This window comes from Rattus norvegicus, chromosome 7, assembly GCF_036323735.1.
Source record: "Rattus norvegicus strain BN/NHsdMcwi chromosome 7, GRCr8, whole genome shotgun sequence".
NCBI lineage: Eukaryota > Metazoa > Chordata > Mammalia > Rodentia > Muridae > Rattus > Rattus norvegicus.
This window is the reverse complement of record NC_086025.1, coordinates 99,417,301-99,439,709: the sequence shown is the minus strand read 5'-3', so window position 1 is coordinate 99,439,709 and position 22,409 is coordinate 99,417,301.

Here is a 22,409-nt window from a genome sequence, read left to right as displayed (position 1 = left end):
AGAGTACAAAAACAGTGAAGGTAAAAAAAAAAAGGAGTTAATAATCAACCTTGTATTCAAGCTCTGGATTCATTATTTGACAAACATTCTATGTTCTTTATTAGAGCAATAGCATCAAATTATCAGTAGCAGAGAACTGAGGAGTAGACTGGCTACCTGGTATAGAAATCTTGATGGTAATTGGCCACTTAGGAGGCCTCAATACTGGTGCAGAAAAGACTCTTGGGTACTTAGCACTGCTTAGCTGTACAAAAAGAAAGAGTCAGAGCTTGACTTTTTGAAAAAGAATCCCTGGGATTTGTTGGCTGCTGAGCTGGAAGCAATAGAGAGGCATCTGTTAGTTATGTAACGCCAAGGTTGGAACAAGGAAATTTGTGGTGCCAGGAGAGCAGTAGAAAAATTGGAAAGGGATGCTGTCTTAGAGCAGTACAAGGATAGGATGTGAGCTTATCTTGGCTATATTGAGCTTGAAGAGTCACCCAGAAGAGACATCCAAGTAGAAAGGACTGAAGCCAGCAGGGTATACCAGATTGAAAATCCCCATTCTAAAGATCTCAGGAAGGAAAATTTGGAAATTATCGTCCCAGAGACAGAAGCTGCTAAATGTAGATGTTAGAGTCCTCTGAAGAAGGATATGGAGACAACAAAGGCACACATAGAGAAACAGAAGAGAGGGAGAAGGTGAAGGGGAGGGGAAGGGGAGGGAGGGAGGGGGAGAGAGAGAGAGAAAAAGAGAGAGAGACACAGACAGACAGACAAACAGACAGACTTGGAGGACACTGTGCCCTAGAGGGCAGGTATGATTCCCCAAAGCAGACATCTCTGCTTACATTACCAAAAAAATAGATACAAAACCCAAAGCACTGAGAGAGAGTCTGGCGTATAATATCTTTGTCTTTTTGTCCCCTTGGTCTTTTGGGTTTTGTATGATTGCCAAAAGTGAAATCAGCAGCCGAGGATTCTGAGCAAGGGCAGTTGAAAGGCAGGAGACATGAGTTTCATAACATTTGGAATGTCATACCTTTTTCTGAGTGAGTGCACATAAGATTTGGGTAGCCCTTCTCCCATATAGCAGTATTGTTGCTTTTAAAAATTGACTCAAGGAATGCCTAAGTATCTTCTCATATCATACTGCTCAGAGCAATGAATCCGTCACCACTCCTTGAACTATATAAACTAAGCAAATGGCTAACCTCTCCCAAGCCGCTTTCTTGTTTCCTCTTGCAAATGTTTTTCCCTTTTCAATTATCCTTTCTGGGTCAATCTCAGCAAGTAGGGCTTGAGATCTAGGCATTCCCTTCCATCATGGCAGTTTGCATCACTTGTCCAGGAACAAGGTGGGTGTGCCAAACACGGGGTGGACTTTTAGATTTCTCTTCATGAAAGGATACATTCTGTTGGTGTGTGAGCCATGGGTATTTGAGATTATGTTTTTGTCAGGGTATTGAGGAAGAAGAGCACACAAATATGCAAATCTAACTATACCTATGCTTTGCTTAAAACTCATTATATCTCAGCATCAAAATCCCTTCTCTTCACTTACTACAGGAATGGAGAGGCCTTTCAAAACCTGCCTCTCCTGCATCCTTTACTCAAGGAAACTTTGGTTCATTCTCCCAAACTCCTGTGAGTATTTCATGTGATTAAGAATGCTCAAAATCAAGTCATTACTCTCCCTGGCATATATCCTGAATTTTTTTTCTTAGAAGAGCCCATAGGTCTATAAGGAAAGGAGTCCATTACCTAGAGTCATAAATTGATCTTAAGGTACTTCTTACCCCCATGTGTCCATACCTCAATGTACTCCTCAAATACCTCTTGCCTTGTATGGCACATGAGACTTGTATGGGCAGCAGAGACTCAAAGAAATAACTGTAACAGGTTCTTCAAAGAAGTGTGCAAAGAGGCAATGGGATTTGAGCTTAGCACAAGCTCCTTCCTAATTCTCTGCTGGGAAGGCCTGAGACATTTATTTGCTGATGGCAGTCTGTAAAAATAAGGCCTCTTTATTATATTTATAGTCTTAGAAAAGTGTTAGCATCGAATCAAGAAAAACATTCATTAGTACTTCAATATGGAGGCATTTTCATTTCTATATTTACTGGTACACTTTCATAATATAGGCCATTAAAAATAGAAGTCCTTTGTTCCTTGGTGTCTTATCCCTTCTTAGAAAATAATTAAAAGATCAAAATAATATTAGAAAGGTCATTGTCCACATTCCTACTAGGGCATCAGCTTTTAGCCCCAATTCCTCAAAATAGCTCTGCTCCAAGATTAGGCCAGTATGTGCTCCAGGTTCTGTACCCTGCCCTAGAATGATTCATTTTTAATTAGCATGCATCTGAGTGCTTCCACGGCAGCTGGAAACAAACTTGCAGGTTATAAGAGATAATTGTAACTATTCTCCTGAAACTATCTTCCCAAAAAGTTAAGATGTAATCCTATGTTCCCACTCCTTAGTCATTTTTCAAAATAAGTATTAACAGCAATAATTTTCTTCCTTTGAAAGTTTAATTCCTTTCACCACCACCTCCATTACTTAATGACACAGCTTTCCAATTCTTATGAGACAAACATTGCATGTATTTGAGACTTACAAGCCCTGTATTTGAGTTGTGCCTTCCACTTATTCTGTCTTTTTGGTGTGTTTGCTTGTTGATTTTATTTTTGAGAATGTATTTTAATTACATTTCTCTCTTCCCTTTCCTCTGTCCAAATCTTTCTGCATATTCCTCCTTGCTTGCTTTCTATTACATGGCCTCTCTTTTCATCAATTGTTATTGCATGAATACATGTATTTGTATATTCATTTGTATCCCTAGGTATAAGCTGTGGAGTCCATATAATGTTACTTGTATGTATTTTTTTTCTGGCTATTTGGTACTGGACAACCAATTGGTGTGCTCTTCCCCAGGAAGGACAACTTCTCCCTCTCCCAGCTGTACTCAGTTACCTGTAGTTCTTGATATACAGTTGAGGCTTCATGATTTTTGCCCTCTCCAGTTCCACATGTTCATTGATGCCTCCTTGTTTAACTCCTGTTTGGGCAGTTGTGTGGGTAAGATGTTATCAGTATAGTTTCTGATGTTTCTAGGAGACACAATCTCAGAAAAAGCCTTGATACCTGTATCTTACAAACGTTTGCCATGTTCCTTGAACCTTAGATATGGAAGTATTTTGTAGATGTCTCCATTGTAACTGAGTTTCACCACTCTGTGTATTGATTGGTTTGCTGTGGTGGTCACTGTCTATTGGGAAGAGGAGTTTCCTTCATGAGTTGTGAATACCATATTTACCTGGGAGTATAAGGACAAATGTTTATAGATTGTTGTTAAGGATTATTCTGGTTTACTAAATTGGTGGTTGCAAAACTAACATGAAAGCCCCCTCCCTGAGGACTAGATTTCATAGTACCAGAAAAACACCATGTAAGCTTCAAAAGGAGGGAAGCAATCAACAGACCAACCTAGCTATGGTGCCTATGAACCATATCATTAATTAGCATGGCACAATAACACTATGGGAGGGGTAGTGGTACACATACCTTGGTGGTGACCAACTGCTCTTTAGTTGGACTTAGGGCCCACTCAACAAGAGGAATGCATGCTTGGTATTATAAACCTAACTAACTGATCAGTGCTCTCAGTGCTCGTGAAATCATGGTTATTGGAGGACATTCTGTCTGTTCCTTTGATACTTTTAATCCTAGTTTACTTACTGTCAATTTGGGAATGTCAATAAAGAAATAACTTCCTTGGTTTCCAAGGCACTAGTTCTCAATCTCTTTTTAAAATTTATTTATTTTTATTTTATGCACATTGGTACATTGTTGCCTCCACATACGTATCTCTGAGGTTGTCAGATCTTAAAGTTACAGACAGTTGTAAGACTGCCATGTGGGTGCTGGGAATTGAATCAGGGTCCTTGGAAAAGCAGACAGTACGCATAACCCCTGAGCCATCTCTTTAGCCCCAAGTAGTTTTCAATCTTGCTTGTACTTTGTTGCCACCATGGGAATGGCCCAAGGTGCAAATATTAGGATCCCAATCCTGAGGCTTTCAGATGATATTTAGTATGCACAGTCTGGGTCTAGATCTGATGGAAAGATCTTAACTTCCCCATTTGTTTTTATGTCTGTTATCAACCGTGAATGAGATCAGTTGGCACTGGAAAGACGTGAAGCACGAGGGATCTATTTCATCCAATCCTATACCTCATGAGGCCATTTCTGAGGGGGATTACGCTTCTCCATGTTGAGATTACAGACATCTGAATTCCAGAGTGATTTTTTTTTACCCATGCATTAGCTAAAGTAACTGGAAATTGTCATGAGACCAAATGAAAAGGACAGACTTCTATTCATTGCCCAGCCTTTCTGAGTCAACCTGTACATTGTGTAATGCATACACTCCTGACTATTTCCTAAGCAAACATCTCAGTCATCTATGCCTTCAACAAGGAACCACAAGTGGAGAGGGAGCAAAATCCTGAAACAATAAGGTTAAAAGTTTTTAATTAAACCAGACAAAACAGCTGGAAACCCTTCCTTAAGAAACACTATCATTTTAAACAATTAGAAGGAAGCATTGTCTCTCATTGTTATTTACTAAAATGCCAACTAGCTTTAGCATTTAACACTGAGTAGAATGAATTTCCTAAAAGGAAGAGAAAACACCCTCTTTAATACAACAGCATTCTAGGTAGTAAGGGTCTGTACAAGACTTTCATGACCCTTGGAGTACATCATCCTTATTGCCTCATTTCCTGTCATGGCATTCATTAGATACTTAAGGAACACTGTAGGAAAGTGGGAAAGAGAAAGGGGGAGAAGAAAAAAGAAAGTACACACTAACTCACAGTGTATACGGATAAAAAGCACAGACAAGTGAAGGATTAGAAGATGGTCCCTGTGATAAGCTAAAGAAACAGCCCCAACCCTACTCCCCACAGCTGTACACACACTGCTGCCTTCAATTTTGTCATAAGGAAATCAAAACTTGGAGCTATTAAATGAGTTTCTGAAAGTCATACAAGTGAGGGATAATCTTGAAATTTGAATTCTCATCTGTCTGCCCTTAAAGCCCAGCTGTTAACCAGAGAAGACAGAGTTAGCTGAAGAGTATATGGGTCCATCAGGTGCTGCAGATACAGGTTATACAAAGAGACACATACTTGCCACTGGTTTCTAATTCCTTAAAGAATGCTGGCAGGAATTAGAAGAATATTGATTCTTCTTTTATGGGCTAGAAGCTAAATTACAATCACAATTATTGTTTGTTTGCCTCTCACTTGAGAATGAGCTAGAAATAGAAGGTTGTGAGCATTCACCCGTGTTTTCCAAATAAATTCTGCTTATGCTTATGCTCTTCTTTGAAAAATAAAATGTAAAATATTTCTGCCAGAGGAACATGCAATTGTTGCCCTTTGATTGTGACGCCCTGTTCTCAAGTATAACTTGGAACCTGAGTAGAACCTGCCTGTTAAATTTGCCTAAAGGCAATACTGTTGTAGTTAGATATTATCACAAGTTATGGTATTTATCTGGGGAAGAGGTGGACATAAAGCTTAGTAGAAATCAGGACTGCCCTATTCATATGCAATGACATGGAATGGAAGAGTGTAGACTTATATAGAAACAAGAAAAGATAAAATAAAATAAGATATCACAAGCAGATAGCTGAGACCAGTGTGCGGAATCCTCTTTGTGTACCACTGTTAGAGAGCCTAGAGGCAATAGTATGGATGGCACTTTGAGAGCTCTGTGGTTCTCTTTGGGCCCTAGATTTTAAATGTTTAAGAACGTAAGAATTAGGTATTTTGGCATACACAGTACAAGTTACTTGGGAGACAAGATCATGTGAGTCTAAGATCAGTTTAAGAAACATAGCTAGACCTTGAGCCAGTAAATAAATAAATAAATAAATAAATCAGATTTATTTTAAGTTTTTTTTCCTTTTATGCTTAATTTCCTGGTGTCGGATATCAGTTGAACGCTGTAAGCTTTGGATAAGTCTAAGTGTCTGTTTAATAGTTTTTGTCACTGTATATGAACCATCACTCCTTCCCTGCAGTTGACTTAACAGTTGTTCTTATAAGTAGGACAAGAGGTGGCATAATTTTTGCATAAGTTTATATTCTTAACTGTGATTGTTGCTTACATCTGGTTTTTAAATGGCCACAGTATAATGCAGCGTTTAAACAAAAGGCTTTTGTGTCGGTGATGAGGCAAATAGTAGAAATATGCCTCTGACTCATGCTCTGTTTCGATTACAAGAAGCAGGTAATAATAGCAATAAACTATTCAGAGCATGGAGCATTGGCCTGACTTAATCATGCAGAAACTAGCACTTGTCATCTGACAATGCTTCCAACTAACACTGAGAAATGTGGTTGGAAATTCAATTAAGGAAAAGACAAAACCAAAAATCTCATGATGCTGTGGATTTAAGCAGATATAAAATGTAGTTAAAACACTGAAATATGGAAACTGAGAAAATGGTTCAGTCGGTACAGAGCTTCACAGTTGCATTAGGACATTAGTTCTATCCTGAGAGCCCACATGATATCCATTATCATGTTCTATCCATGAGAGCTAGTGCTCATTTGCTATCTCGGCACAGGGAAGGTAAAGAAAGGACTAGACTTGGGTCTTCGTGGTCAGCAAACCTCACATATTTGGAAAGCTCCAGGCCAGTGTAAAACCCTGACTCATAAAACAAGGTGGCTCACAACCGAGGACCAACACTTAGCCTGATCTTTGTCACACACACACACACACACACACACACACACACACCCTGCTACACTATAAGCCTAAATATCTGACTACCTATATGATAAAATTCATAAAAAATGTTTTTGCACGTGATATGCACAGCTAAACTCAGAAGAATACTTTGATGTGAAAAAGGGCTAAACACTCATGAGTATTATAAGAAAGTACCCTGTAGCATCATAGATAAATCTGTGTTCCTCTTTATTAGGTCTTAAAAACTATGGACTACATTACTGAGTTGCTTATCCCTTTCAAAAAGACCAATTAAGCCTGGTATTTTACAATTGAGAAAAAAATTGCATAAAATCACAAGTGCAATATATGTCAGGACCAAAATTGTCTTGGCTAAATATGGAGGAAGGAAATTTATTTAATGTTGATAGAATAAACTACTCTGAGAACCATTATTTATTACCTATCAAAATAGGATAATCAGCTAGATTAAAAATTTACATCTAAATCACTTTCATTTTCAGTAATCAATGATAATTTTAAGCTAGTTTAAAACTAGCATTAAAAAGGAAGGGAATTTATGTAAGAATATGTGGATAATGGGAAGAAATTCCAAAACCTCAAAAGATTGAGCTTATAAAATGGAATTGTGTCAAAGGTAGCAGAAAGATCTGTTTCTCTCATATCTCACTTGCTAATTTCTCTTTCTGTACACTTCATACTAGAGGTGACCAGAAGACACCTCTCAAAACATCGATACAGTCTGAACATGTCTCTGTTAGCCCTATCCCTGAATCAGAAGAGCTGATTGGACTGTTATAAGCTTGAAACAAGCACCCCTCTTGCTTCAATAAACAAATGATATATCAGTTACTTCCTGCCATAACAGTGCAATAAGACAAACCAGCTGAGACTCAGAGTTAGAAAACAACAACCATCCATTGTTTCTTATGGATCTGTGTGTCCTCCGGGCGGTCTCCTGATCTGGACTGTACATGAAGGAATTTGGCCAGCTCTACCTGCGCATCCTCAGTCCGTTGGTAGGCCAAGCTGGGAACGGCTGACTTTGCATCGCGTTGTCTGGGACATCAAAGATGGGTCTTTTTCATCTCTCACCACACGAGTTTGTAGCGGTTCACGTGGCAGTTGCAGGGTTCCACAGGAGAGAGTACTGATATGCAGCAGTTTTCAAGCTTTGCTTTAATAAAGGCTTATTGCAAAAGCAGATCATGTGACGTTCCCTGTCATCCAAAAGGAGGAAATAAAAATCAGAGAGCAAGAAGGATACAGAAAGGCAGACCATAAATTGAAGCCATCAATAGAGTTAACTTAAGTGGGCAATATAATATAAATCCATCTGCCTAAAACGATACTTACATGTAAGAGATAAAGTTAAGATGATCATTGTAAATTGCATTGATCATTCTCAAACTACTTCATTTAATAGAAAAATCACTCTTATTCCTCATTAGTGCTCTATGAGATAGTGATCATTTATCCATTTTTATAAATAAGGAAGCTGAATCAAAGAGAAATAAGGGCTAAGATTCTAGACCATTCTGTCTGTCCATACAGCTTGTAAATCATTTGCTTAGTAGAGTAAGCTGTGCTTTAATAAATTCACTGAAGATTATTTTAAGGACAAAGGTCTAGACTCTAAGATCAAAATACTCTTTGTATATACAATGCATTTGTTTCTGTTTTGGTTTAGATGTGTTCCTTCCAAATTTCTTGTAGATGACCACTATGGTAATAATAAAAGATCGGACCCTCAAGAAGTGCCAAGGAACCTGGGGAGAATTTAGTCCATAAAGTACTTCCTGTCCAAGCATGAGGACCTGGGTATGATTCCTAGTACCCATTAACTTTTATTTTAAGATAGGCATGATGGTATTTGCCTATGAAATCTCAGCACTGTGCAGGCACACACAGCACAATCTCTACCTAGAGTTTGCTGGTCATCTAGTCTAGCTTAATAGGTGAGACTCAGGAACCAGTGAGAGACCCTGTCTCATACATACATACAGGACCAAGAAGCAAGACCTGAGCTTGACCTCTGACCTCAATGTGTATACACTTGTATATACACACATACACACCAGGGTGATTAAGTTCTGATGGCTTTGCTTTCATGAATGGATTGTTTTTCTAAGTATCAGGGTAAGATTTTTTTTCTCTTGTCCTTCTACTCCCCTGCCATATGAGGCTCTAATGTATATGCTTGGACCTTCCATCATATATGAAGAAAGCTTTCATCAGGTCCTAGTGCCAATACAAGCACCTTAGAGTCCCTGGTCTTCAGAATGGTAAGAAACAAACCTCTATTTTCTTTATAGTTAATGCAGACTGTGGCACTTTGTTACACAGGCACCAATGGACTAAGATAGGCTCCTGAGTGTAAGACTGATTTGTGGTGTTGTTTTATGAGTACCAAAACCCTTTCCATTTTCTCCTAACTTAATATGGATCACTATTGATTCCCACACCCCTGAGTCTCCTTACTAAATCCAGGAAGGGTTAATAGGAAGGTGGGGCCTCTGAACAGATTAATGGTGATGACTTTGACTTAAGCACTCCAATCACTCATTTTCTTGCTAATTTCTCTTTAGTTTAAGAGTCTGTTAGTTGGTGAGCACTCACCCTGCCCAGGAAGAGAGGCCCTTAGAGTCCTTGGGAAAATGATCACTCAGATAAGGACTGACCGGCACTCTGTCATGGTGCAATGAAGAATGTCAGATTCTGCCTCAAAATGATTGCTGTGAAAAAGAGAATCTCCTTTAATGTTTAATGATTCTAAAGCTCTCTGAAATTGAAAATGTTGCTAAGGGATACTTGAGAACTGGTCTTTGCTGTCCAGGACACATCCCTTTGGGTACTCTAGTTAGGCTTAGGAAATACACTACTCAAAGGGATCTGATAGTTTCTTAAATTTTTGTATAGAACTGGGGACATGCTGATGCTATGTGTGTGGCTGTGCTCTTACCAGTTGATCAATGCATCACTCTCAGTCTTTAGCATTGCCTGAGAACATGGGATGAATCTTGTGGATTATCAGGAATACTTAAGAGGGCCAAGTACCACGTGGAGAACTAACAGGGCAACACATCCTCCCACATCTTCTAGCAGTTGCTACTGTTGGCCTTTTCCCTCCTCCCAGCACTATACCAGTGCTATATCCTGATTTCTGCCATGGACATGGCTGTGAGCTACTTTGGTTGAAGAAATCTTCTAATCCATTAAAATAGAAAAGTAGAGGAAAAGAATATGGAGAACAATTGTAGCCTGTGAGGAGTATGTCTGTACCCCCAACAAAAAAAAGTACTTCTTGCATCTCACTGAGCAAAATGAGGCATTGCTGTCATCAGCCCTATCCCTCCTTCCCCAGACTAAGGAGTCTTTCTGAACAAGTCACTAATTACCTAAGCATCTGAAACACGAACTTTATTCTCATCGTCCCAATACTATGTCACTAAGTTGCTAAACAGTGTTGGTTAGCTTTCTTATCTATATTTAGCTTTCTTATCTGTGTTACTACAAAGGGGATTGGGCTGCAGTTCTCATCACTGGACATCTGTTTAATGAACTTTGACCTTTCAGGGCTTTATTTAGAGTGAGGGAGCTGATGCATGAGGGACATCCTCTTAGCTTTGGGATAATTTGACAGTTGATCTTATCATCATGGCTACTTCTAACTGAACACTCTCCAGTCATCCATCCACCCATCCATCAATTCATCCATCCATCCATCTATCCATCCATTCAAAATAGTTGGGGGCCAGAGAGATGCCTACGTATAGGAAAGGGTATGTGTTGTGTGCTGTGACTGGTGACCTGAGTTTGTTCTGCAACTCTGTCAGTAAAAGGAAAGAATCAACTCCTAAAAGTCGTTTTCTGATCCTGAACAAATGCAACAAGATCTATTTGTCCCCAATCTCTCTCCTCCTATCTCTCTCTCTCTCTCTCTCTCTCTCTCTCTCTCTCTCTCTCTCTCTCTCTTTCCCCAACATGAACCACACACATGCTTAAAATAAAATCTTAAAACACTGTACAACGTATAGTGTAGTGTAAGGTACCATGTTGGGTGCCAAGACACAAGGACCACTGATTCACAGTGACAACAGTGTAGTGAGGCAGACCTTAAATGAGTACTCAGAAAAATATCCAAATTTTAAGTGCTGCAAAGCAACTTGAGTTGATAAAAGAGATATTCAAGTCCATAGGTCGATTTATTACATAGGGGCTTGGGCTGCCTCTCTATGGCATGCCCGTAGGTAGGTGCATTTAAGATACACCCTACAAAGTGGTATACAGGTAGGTTACAGAGAACCTAATAGCAATAATAAAACCATTTAAACTCTGTCTGCTCTTTCATTTTGACTACATGCTGACTGCTGTAAACAGTGTCAGCAATAGAATGCTCTCTGGCAAACTCTTTTGTCTGGTTCAACAATAATTTCTGAAGTTCTTGTTGAATTCTAAAAGGTTTTGTGCAATTAGCATATGTTTGGCTTATCCCTTAATTTACCATTCTATATGGAAGTTACTTTAAAGAACTAGTTAAAAAGTTGGATCGTAGCTAGTTTTAGTGGCATATTCCTATAGCCCTAACTACTCCACAAGCTGAGGCAAGATGACTGCTTGAGCTACGATACTGAACCCAGCCTCTGGCTTGGAAAGAAGAGAAAAAAAGAGAGAAGAACTAGAGAAGAGAGAACAGGAGGACAGGAAATGGAAAAGGATAAAGAAAGGAGAGAGAGATAGAGAGAGAGAGAGAAAAGAAAGAAAGAAAGAAAGAAAGAAAGAAAGAAAGAAAGGAGGGAAGGGGAGGGGAGGGGAGGGGAGGGGAGGGCGGGGCAGGCAGGAGTTAGGAAAGAAAGGAATGGGGCAAGGCGTTTTATACCAGGGAACATGTTCCTTCTGTCAAACACAGTGGGCCTGGATTGTTCAAATGCCATTCTGAGTCACCTGTCTTCAAACTCTATGGCACAACATATCCCTGCAACTTAAAAGTGGGTTTTAAATAAAGAGTGACAGCAGCATGGCTCCAAAGCAGAACTTGAAATACTTTTTATTTGAGCTTAAAATTTAAAACAGCATATTGCAAAGTGGGTGGCATATTATTTTGTAAGTCAGATATTCCCTACATGAACTGTTTTTTATTGGTTTTTGAATACTATTCGAGCATAAAATGATTGTTAATTTGCTTTAAAAGTAAACATGAATAATATTATATTTGATTGTGCTATGGCGTGAATATTCTTGTCCTATGAGGAGAAACATGTTAAGAAAGGATCCTGGGTTCTACAGAGGGATTGGGCCCATGACTTAGCTCAGTTCCCTGTCCACTTGGATATGACCTAGTGATCCAGAAAGCCAAAAGTTAGTTACAGCAGTGGAGGTGAGCAGTTTTGCTTGAGATGTTATGAGAAAATAAGGAGGCAATCATGTCCCAAGACTTAGAGCTGAGTAAATCCCTTTCTATTCAATGTGCCCTCCATCCTGTCTGATCTATTGGATTTTGATAAGGAGTGAAGTAGAATCTCTCAGAAACTACAGAAATTTCAATAGACAACAGGTGAGCACTTCTAAGGGTAACTTCCATTTTCATATTAAGTTTTTACCTCCAACTGACAACCTCACAGGAGTTGGGACTGCTTTTATTTTTTTAATGAACCTGGACATCATCATAATTTAGAGAAATCTCCAATGAAGACCACTAGTCTTCATAATCAGAGCATCTGTGATTGAGTAATCAACAAACAAATGAGGGAAAAAAAACTTTGGAAAGAGAAAAGACTAGTAACAGATTTGTGAGCAAAATCAAAAGAAATAAAACCTCCCAAGGACAGGATGGCCTGCTGCGACAATCTCCAATGGTTTGTGAAAAGTGGCAGGTGAAAACACCCCCTTCCCAATTTTGATATTAAACTTAGCTCTCAACTAATTATGCAAAATCACATAAAGTTTGACACACTTTTAATGGCACTACAAAAGGCAAGCTTGGTGGGATACAGAAGTCTGAACATAAGGGACCATTAGATGACTCAGATAAACACAGCATGACGAATAGACTGTATGGGAAGGGAAGTTGGAAAATGTCATGGATTTCTGTGGATATGAGTTTTCATCCACAAACATGAGGGAATAGAATTTTATATAACTAGGTAGGTGCCAGAGTTTAGACATTTAGTCAGCCTAAAAATGATCTAATTCAATTGCAAACTTTTAAGAGTAGTTTGCACCAGAGTTATTCATTCTCATATTCAACAAACCTGACATTACCGTGGTCTAACCTGTATTATACTCACAGAAAAACAAAACATACAATCTAAATCATATAAAGACACATTAATAAATTTAGCGTAAGATTTTACAAGCTACCATCAGTTTCCAACTGCTATTGTGATGATATAGGCTAGTGGAAAGTATTTTTTTATTTAACTGGCAGTCTTTGGGCCTTCAGTGGTTCCAACTGGAAAATAGAAGTACACACAGTCTAGAAGAAAAGATGTCTTAAAAGAAATGCATGCCAGCTACAAGGGATGTATAAACAGTAGATGAATATAAAGGAGAAAAGATCATTGTGGTGAAATTTACCCTATTCCTATTTATAAATATGATTTTCCCTCTTTATTTATCATTTAGACACTTGAGTTTTGGTATCAAGTAAAGGTAATGTTATGGACTTTGAAAAAGCATAAACATGCAGACGTCAACAGAATCCATTGCTGATGTACGCTTTCTATCACTCATTTGCTCTCTCCTGCTCCAGAGTGTAAACTGTATGTAGCCACATCTTTAGTAGCTAATAGCGTCTGACACATGGTGAATACTCACAAAATGAAGGCTATGTATCAGGCTCAGTACTAAATTCAATAATCAGAAACCATTTCCCAAAGATTTAAGTGAAAAAAATGCACTTAAAAATACTAGATAATTCCCAGAATAATCAGGAAAGCTCAAGGTTTCGACTCAGGGATCCTAGTATGTGAAACTGGCCTAGTACATGGTCACAGGACTACTGCCTGCAGTCCTGGTAGTATTGTTCTGAGCCCTGATTCTGAACAATGCTACCCTTGCCTGTAGGGCTTAGAATATCTTCTGCTATGTCTGCTGTCACCTATTCTAAGCAAATATGCAAAGGTTTCCCTGCCCTCTTTTCATTTTCATTATAATTCTCTATTTCAGAGTTTCATGGAAGTCAAACACTTAGTTGATAAAGCAAGACATAGAACTTCCATGTAAGATCCTAGTAGAAGAAAGGTTTGCTTTTCAGGGGTGGATTCCTGTGTTAGTCAGCTTTCTCTCCCTATAACAAAACACTGAGATTAATTAGTTTACAGAGGTTAAAGACTTATTTAATCCACAGTTTTAGACTGAGCATCCTCTCATGGTATCAAATGACCATGGCAAAGACCATGAGATAGACTTAGTGACCAGAAAGTAACGAGAAAAAGGTCAGGACCACATAGTCCTTTCCAAGGGCAGGCCCAAGTTACCAAAGCACTTCTCACTGGGCTCCATCTTCTGGCATTTCCCAATAGCCCATCCTTGGGGCCAAACCTTTAATATCCATCACTTGGAGACAATTTAAATCTAACTTGTAGCAATTCTTTATACATAGAAAAGTTTAGATGTCAGACAGACAAAACATGCACATTTGGCTGCTCAAGATCAACATAACTGCTTTGTTTTCCCCAAGTTTTTTGCCATTAAAACCAACCAAATAATAACAACTTCATCTTATAGAACGTAAGTATTCCTCCCACGAGAAAACCACCATATCATTTTAGTTGCCAATCTAACTCCAAGTCTAGGGTGTCTGATCCTTTTTATTCTTCTAGCCCAGTTGGAATTCTTTTCTCAATATATTGTATTCTCTGGAAATAATCAATGAAGTAAATCATCACACCAATGCTATGTCTCATAAAACTCTGGAGGGCAGAGAACAAAAAGTGAATTGTCTGACCAACCAATAACTGGCCCAATTTGAGATCCATCCCATGGGCAAGAGCCAATTCCTGACACTATAAATAATACTCTATTATGCTTGCAGACATGAGCCTGACATAACTGTCCTCTGAGAGGCTCTACCTAGCAGCTGACTGAAACAGATACAAAGATCCACAGCCAAATAGAAGGAGCTCATGAAGTTCTGTAGAAGAGTTGGGAGAAGGATTAACAAACCCAGAGGGGATAGGAACTCCACAAGAAGACCAACATAGTTAAATAACCTGGACTCCAGGGGGACTCTAAGAGACTGAACCACCAACAAAAGAACATACAATGGTAGCCCCCATCTCTGCATACATGCAGTAAATGTGCACCTTGTTCTTCATGCAGGTCCCTCAACAATTGGAGCTGGAGCTTAACCTGACTCTGTTGCCTGACTGTGGATCCTGCTCACCTAACTGGGCTGTCTTGTCTGACCTCAGAGGGAGAGGCTGAACCTAGTCCTAAGTGACTTGAGGTGTCAGGGTGGGTTGGTACTCAGGGGGGACCTCACCGTTCTCAGAGTTGAAGGGGAGGGAGGGATGGGAGGAGTGTGTGTGTGAAGGGGAGACTGGGAGGAGAGGGGAGTCTCAATCAGAATGTAAAGTTAATGAATGAATGAATGAATGGGAAAACAGAAATTATCATTATTTATGTATACATGAAAGATAGGCAATGAGGGAAAAGAATAATGAGTATTTAGCACTAGCTACTGTAATTGTGCATAGGGCCATAGTTGGAATTTATGACAGATGAGAATTTATTTGCTGTTATCTTTGACCTCAGTTAGCATCTCTAATGTTTGAGGTCCCATACTTTGTCAAAGACATTGATTTTCCCCTCTGGAGAAGTACATCCTTTATGTTCCACTTACATGGGCTGTCATTATCTTCCATTAACTTTGATTACATCCAAAGCAGTAGAACGAAGACTACAGTAGGTCCCCTGAGCTGTTAAAAATAGCCTACATTACCCCACTGTGGGATAAAGTGGTTCAGTCTCCACTACTTTATCAGAATCAATCACACCAAACAATGTCCTAGATCTCACTTCCCCCATACTTAAAATGGAGAAGCCTAAAATAGTTAGATGGTGACAGAGCTTCATTTCAAAGAAAATAGTGCTGTGTGTCTTAAGAGAAACATTTGTCATTTGGTCACTAAGTTTTCTAAGTCATTAAATTGCAGAGTTGTGGAAATGGAATACAACGTACACTGGCTGTAGAAGAAACAGTCTATGATTATTATCTACCTCAGAATGTGTATTACAGTTTTACATACACAACTCTAACTCAACCCTGCAATGGAGTCTAATTGGCATCATAACTGTTATTTCAAAAGCTCGCCACTGTTCCAGAAACCAGAACTCCAAGGGCAATAGGGCACAGGGCAGGGTTCCATAAATGTTTCACTTTCCTTCTTTCCAGACAAAAGGAGAGATTCTTACAAGGAAACAATGTTCATGGGGAGTCAAGGGTGGAATGATAGCCAAAGCCCAAATCAGAGCATAGAGAGTAGGTAGAAAGTGGGAGATGTGGGATGAGATGGGCAAAGGTCTGTTCTATTTTGGTCAGCTTGTATAAAGAGTTTCTCTTTTGAACAGATTGAAATGATATCTAAATGAGGGATTATGATATACAATAATTTCCAATATATCAAGACTTGGAATACAATTAGGGAAGAAATTGGGTCAGGTCTTTGCAAAAGACAAAGGAAAACCCATGGGGAGGGTGGACTTGGGTTGTATATGAAGACGGTTATTGGAGTCTACCAACATAGTTCTTTGATGATATGCTCTTCTAGCATCGTCACATGGTAGAAACTGGAGTCCAGACTCTTGTAGGGTAGGTTGTATCATAAAATTTGTATGTTTAAACACTTAACCTTCAGTACCCCAGAGTATGATTAATTAGATAAACAGGTCTTAAATAAACAAGTAAATTAAAATGAGGTCATTAGAGTGGACTATAATTCAGTCTAATTGGCATCCTAGAGAATATTAGAGAACAAATGTTCAGAGGAAGAATCATGAAGACACAGCAGGAGGGAAGCCATATAAGCAGAAAATGACCCCAATAGAAACTAACCTGGCTACCAGCTCAAGAGATACTAAGTTTCTGTTGTCTACTTTATGGCCCTTTGTTATGAAAATGCATATGAATTGATATAAAAACAGTGTTAACTATTTAAGATCCTTAAGACATGTTTTGACCTTTGCTGATTGTAGAGCAGCCACAAAGGGTTTAAAATTAGTTGAAGGGGAGAGTCCACCTTGGCCCATCCTCCGCCATCCTCCAATACAAATCTTTGCATGTTTCTTCTCTGGCAAACATTTTTCTTGGTGCCTCATGGCTTTTGCAGTACATTCCAGGTACTTAGGATGAATTTAATATACCATGACCTCAGTCTACATACAGTCTTGTCTTTTGCTGTTTTTTCATCTTTTGTTCAAACTCCAACCCAAAGCCCAGTGTGGTGGCACACACCTTTGATCCCAGCTTTCAGAAGGCAGAGGGAAGAGAATCTCAAGGCCATCCTGGTCTACATAGTAAGTTCCAGGATAGCCAGAGCTATATAGAGAAATCCTATCTCAAAATAATAAATTCAGCCCTCATAACCTTCTTAAAGGTCTCTTGTTTTCTAGCCTTGGCACATAATCTCTCTACTTCGACTATCTTCCCAATGCCTGTCACTAGTCAGATCCTTCCTATACACTAACCTTATCTAGGATTCTACTGACAGCTGGGTTCCTTTCACAAGCTGAAGGAATGGGTAAGTGCTCTGTGTTCAGGGAGTGTATTACCTCTGTCTTTGTATTCATCTCACTGTGCTGATACATGCCTCCGATCTGCCTGATATTGCAAATACTACAAACTATATGGCTTATAAATAACAGAATATATTCCCCATAGCTCCAGAGGCTATAAAGTCCATGATCACTACAGCAGCAGGTTCAATATCTCGTAAGGGGCTTCTTTCAAATTCATGGATCTTCATCTTTTCATTGTCTTCATACATAGAAAGAACAATGACGTGTAGTGGTGAATTAGTTAAACTGCTTTGGGTCTCCACTGGTCACTCTTCCAGCTACCCACCAGAGCCCTCTGGATTCGCAAATGAATGAGATACATACACCAGCTTAATTTCGATATGCCTTGACCAGATCAACAGGCTTCCCAGGATTGCCAACCCAAATTCAGTATAACAAGTTAAGACTAAGCACACCCCTTCATATTGAGGCTGGAAGAGGCAATCTAGTAGGAGAAAAAGGGACCCAAGAGCAGGCAAAAGAGTCAGAGACACCTCAACACCCACTATTAAGAGTCCCAGAAGAAGATCAAGCTATACAACCATAACAAGTATGCACAGGACCTAGGTCAGATCCATATAGGCTCCCTGATTGTCACTCCCTGATATGAGGCCATATCAGCCCCACATAGTTGATTCTGTGGGCCATGTTTCCTGTTGTCCTCTAACCTTCTGACTTCTACAATCCTTCCTCTTCCTCTTTATGGGGTTCACTGAGCTCTGCCTAATGTTTGCCTAGAGGATCTATCTCTTCATCTGTTCCCATCCATTGCAGGATGAAGCCTCTCTGATGACAATTGGACTAGGCAACAATCTATGAGTATGGCAGAATATCTCAGGAATCAGTTCACTTTATTGACTTTTTTTTTCGGGCCGTGTTTAGTTCTATCCTAGGTTCCTGGTGTATCCAGCCTCTGGTTTCTGACTATCCAGTTTCAGGTGTGAGCTCCCTTTCAAGGCGTGGGACTTAAATAGGACCATTCCATTGGTGGGATGAATTTTAAATTCATAGGAACGGAAAACATAGGAGCATGGGAAGCCATGAGGAAAAGTGTGGGCAACTCCTATAGGAGCTTCTGTTTGACAGGAACATCATAGTTCTTATCTCTGGGAACACTGTGATCACCTGAACTGGGTAGCTGCATTAAAAAAAAACAAATAAAAAACTTCCCAGGATAATGTAAAGTAGAGGAAGTATAATAAATACTTTGTGACTAACATTTGGTGTCATTGGGGAACACACTAGTCTGCTTTCCTCCATGGACATCAAAATCCCAGACTTATAACTTCCATATAAAAGTTTCACAGTCACATTCCTGTCTAGATGGTAATTTCCTCTTACTTCTTCCTTTTCTACAGTATATCACTTGTGAATAAGAATAACATGCTGCCTTACAAAAGGATGGCAAAAATGTATAATTCTATTGTCATTGAAGATTTAGGAAAGGGGCATTATGGACAAACTGAGATCTTTGTCTTCTGCCTCCTGAATGAAGACGAGTTTAGAATGTGGAGCTCAAACATGGGTCATAATACTTTATACAGCTTGTGAAGATTTCTTAAACACATGACCAAGTAATGCCCTGACCCGCAGGGCAGTCGGCCAGGGTCTGGGGTCCACCTAGGAGAGAACGGGGAACAAAAGACGCAAAAAACAGACAGCAAGTCAAGAAGTCTAATCAAGTTGACAATTTTTAACTTTTCTCAGGCAGAAGATATATTGGTAGATGTAAGATGTGGGGAGGGGTGGGTAATCACAAAAGAATGGGTCTGGTTTGATGACCAGGATATTGGCTGGGTAAATCGGCCAGTGGGGGTAACAGTAGGGTGGGTTGCTTAGTGACCCAACCACCAGTGCCAAGTGACCTGACCACTAGTGCTAAGCGACCTGACAACCAGATTTATTCTATCTATTGAGTTCAAGCAGAACTGCAGGTGCAGGCTTAGGTATGACTGCTTTGATCTAACATAAGGCCAAAATACAATTGCTTTTTAACATGAAGGCTGCTTCCACCATCTTGAGGCTGCTCCCAGCAAGGTACTCTCATCATTATCATCTGCCAGGCTCGAGTCTGACATTTATATTGGTTAAGTAGTTTTCAGTATCCTCATCCTCCTAAATGCCAGGTAGAAGCATTTGCAGATAACCTTAGATGTTTCTGGTTCAGGCTAACTTTCCCAAATCAACATCATAGTATTACAAAACTCTCCAATAATGTGTATCCTTTAAGATAAGCTGTTTCTTTTTGTTGCACTTAACATTCCACAAGGGAAAGGACCATACTGGCTTTTCCACACACTGGGTACAGGCAAGTATTAAGTATATAACTGTTGGATGAGCAGCGTGCTCCCTTCATTCTGATGTAGTTCACGTCTGCTGTGTATTCTGTTCTCCAAACACTGTCTCATTTCTGCAGAGGCTATTCAACTTCCACTGCGAAGTCTTCCCACCACCCTGCTCATCTTCATGCACTTTCTTCATCCCCACCTCCTGTTTCTTTCCTTTTTGGTACCTCCTTTTCCTCTTCTTTCTTCCCCTTTGCCTCATGTGGTTACACTTCTGCCATTGGCTTTATGCCTTCCCGAGAGTATAAGTGTTAAAAAAAAGCCACAAATGACTCATGGAGCATTTCTGTATTCATCTCGATTTCCCATTTTTGACCCTTATCACTTGCAATTATTAATACCTATGTTTACAGGTGCTGTAACTCTTGAATAACATTTTGCTATTTCTGTTCAGTAGCTATCTACCAGCAAGATAATTCATCCCTATCTAAAATGAGTTATGTACAAACATATCTTTGGTTTCTTAAGAATCTTTGAACATTACCGTTGTCAAATCTCTTCGCTCTTAACTAAAAACTGAAGCAGGCAGTCTTTGAGCCTTATTCTGTGTATTTTGTAGAGTCTGTTGTGATGTCACCAACTTTGATGACAAGAGCCCCTTAGTACCAGCTAGTTGCAAGGCAGGTCCTTCAGAAAAGGATTTAAAGTTCAAGCATGTTCTACCAAAAGAGCAGATATCATTTTAGTCTGAATCCTTTACAGCTTGTACCTTTTGTTAGCTCTCATAATAGATAGAACACATTTATTTCTGTATTCTGTGGTCATATATAAACCTGTTGCTTGGGTCATATCTGTTAGAATGGATTTATTATCAATATACAGTAGATAACATTTAAGCAGTATAGCTAGTGAGGGTTGAAACCTGTTGTTTTTTTCGGATTTTTTTTTAACTATTGTAAGGCTATGTACATTAACAGACTTTTATCTATCTCTATGTCCTTAAAAGTTTCTTTAAGATGTAAATAAAGTCTTGGGTGGGAGGTGGAAATATAGCAGAAGCAGAATGTTTTTGTTGTCAGTGTTTTCTTGAATAGGACAGTACACAGAAGGGGCACTGACTCAACACTTACAGTCAGAACCCCACCCCCACCTCACAATTCATAAACCAGGGATCAACTACATTCTCACCATTTAAGGTTTCTTTGCTGTCTCAAATTTACAACTTCCACTAGCTTTCCCCTCATATGCAATGCCGTGACTATGAAAGAATTTTCCAAGTCCTACTTCCTCTAACTTGTTGAAATACGTTCTATTTCCTATCACTAAGCAGATATTCCAAGCTCCATAGATAACTTAGTAAGTCAGAGTATTTAGACAGCCAGACACAAGGTGGCCTGCCTGGACCACATGATGTAGCCTGTTTTTTGTTTGCTTGTTTTCTTTTTGTTTTTTCTATATAGGAGTCCCTTTGCAGCCATCTTTTCCCTGCTGCTTTGCTGATTCCCAATTTGGGGGTAGAAATGGGTAAAAGTGGATACGAAGAAAGGCAGAATATTGATGTTACCAGCCAGGTTTGCAGAGCCTTCCTGTTAGAGACTAATTATACCAGGAAGGAGCCACATCAACTAGACAAAGCATCTGTAAGTTTCCAAAGTTCAACTTGAAACTGCATCTAAAAGGCATTTACTAGTGGAAAGAAATCATGAAAATCGTGTCTGGCTGGCTTTCAACTCTAAACCTCTGAGTCAGTAATCTGCCAAGGGAATGGAGAAGCCAAGTTGAAGCAGAGGACAGTATGTGTCTACAAAAACATAATCTGGTGATTGTCACACACACAGAGACAGATGGATGTTCCAGAGAGACGAAATGATCGGTCTCTTCGGAAAGCAGGATTTTTTTTTCCTGTGACTAATCGTTTTGTTTTAGTCTTTGCAGTGGCACAAGGATGGTTATTAAAGAGGTCACTACAGCAAAAAATAGGGAGCACCGCTGTATTATGAATGTGATAAAGGCCACAGTATATCACCTGAAGAGAACATCAGTGTAGAATGCCCAGGAACCCAAGAGCAGAAGACAGAAATGGTTTCCAAAACATAAAACAATCTCAGTCCTCTCTAAACACCATTTCATGTGTTTAGGTTTTAAACTGTGGGGAAATTTTTTGCAGTGTATGTGTCTGTGGAAACAATCAGAAGCAAATACTCTTGAGAAGCAGTTATTAGATAAAAATATTTAATTCAGTTTGATGGGCATGCTTTGCATACAATTTGTTGTTTTTATTTTATTTAAATCCAATCTGTCCAAAAAGAGATTTAAGCAGGGAAACATGTTATTTAGTGCACGCTGCAACAATAACAGCCATTGTAAGAGGGGGTCAGAGATGAAAAGGGGCCATGTCCCTCAGCAAACTTATCTAACCATGGAAACAGAGGAAAGAGGAAATGGCAAAAGCCAAGTCCTTATTTGCAAGAACAAGTCTTTGGCTTTGGTCATCCATTACTGTGTTGTAACCAACACCTGAGATGGTGTCTAAAATCAGGTCATGTTTTGATCTCATGGCTCTATGTTTGGATAGCTGATATATGCAGTTCTGG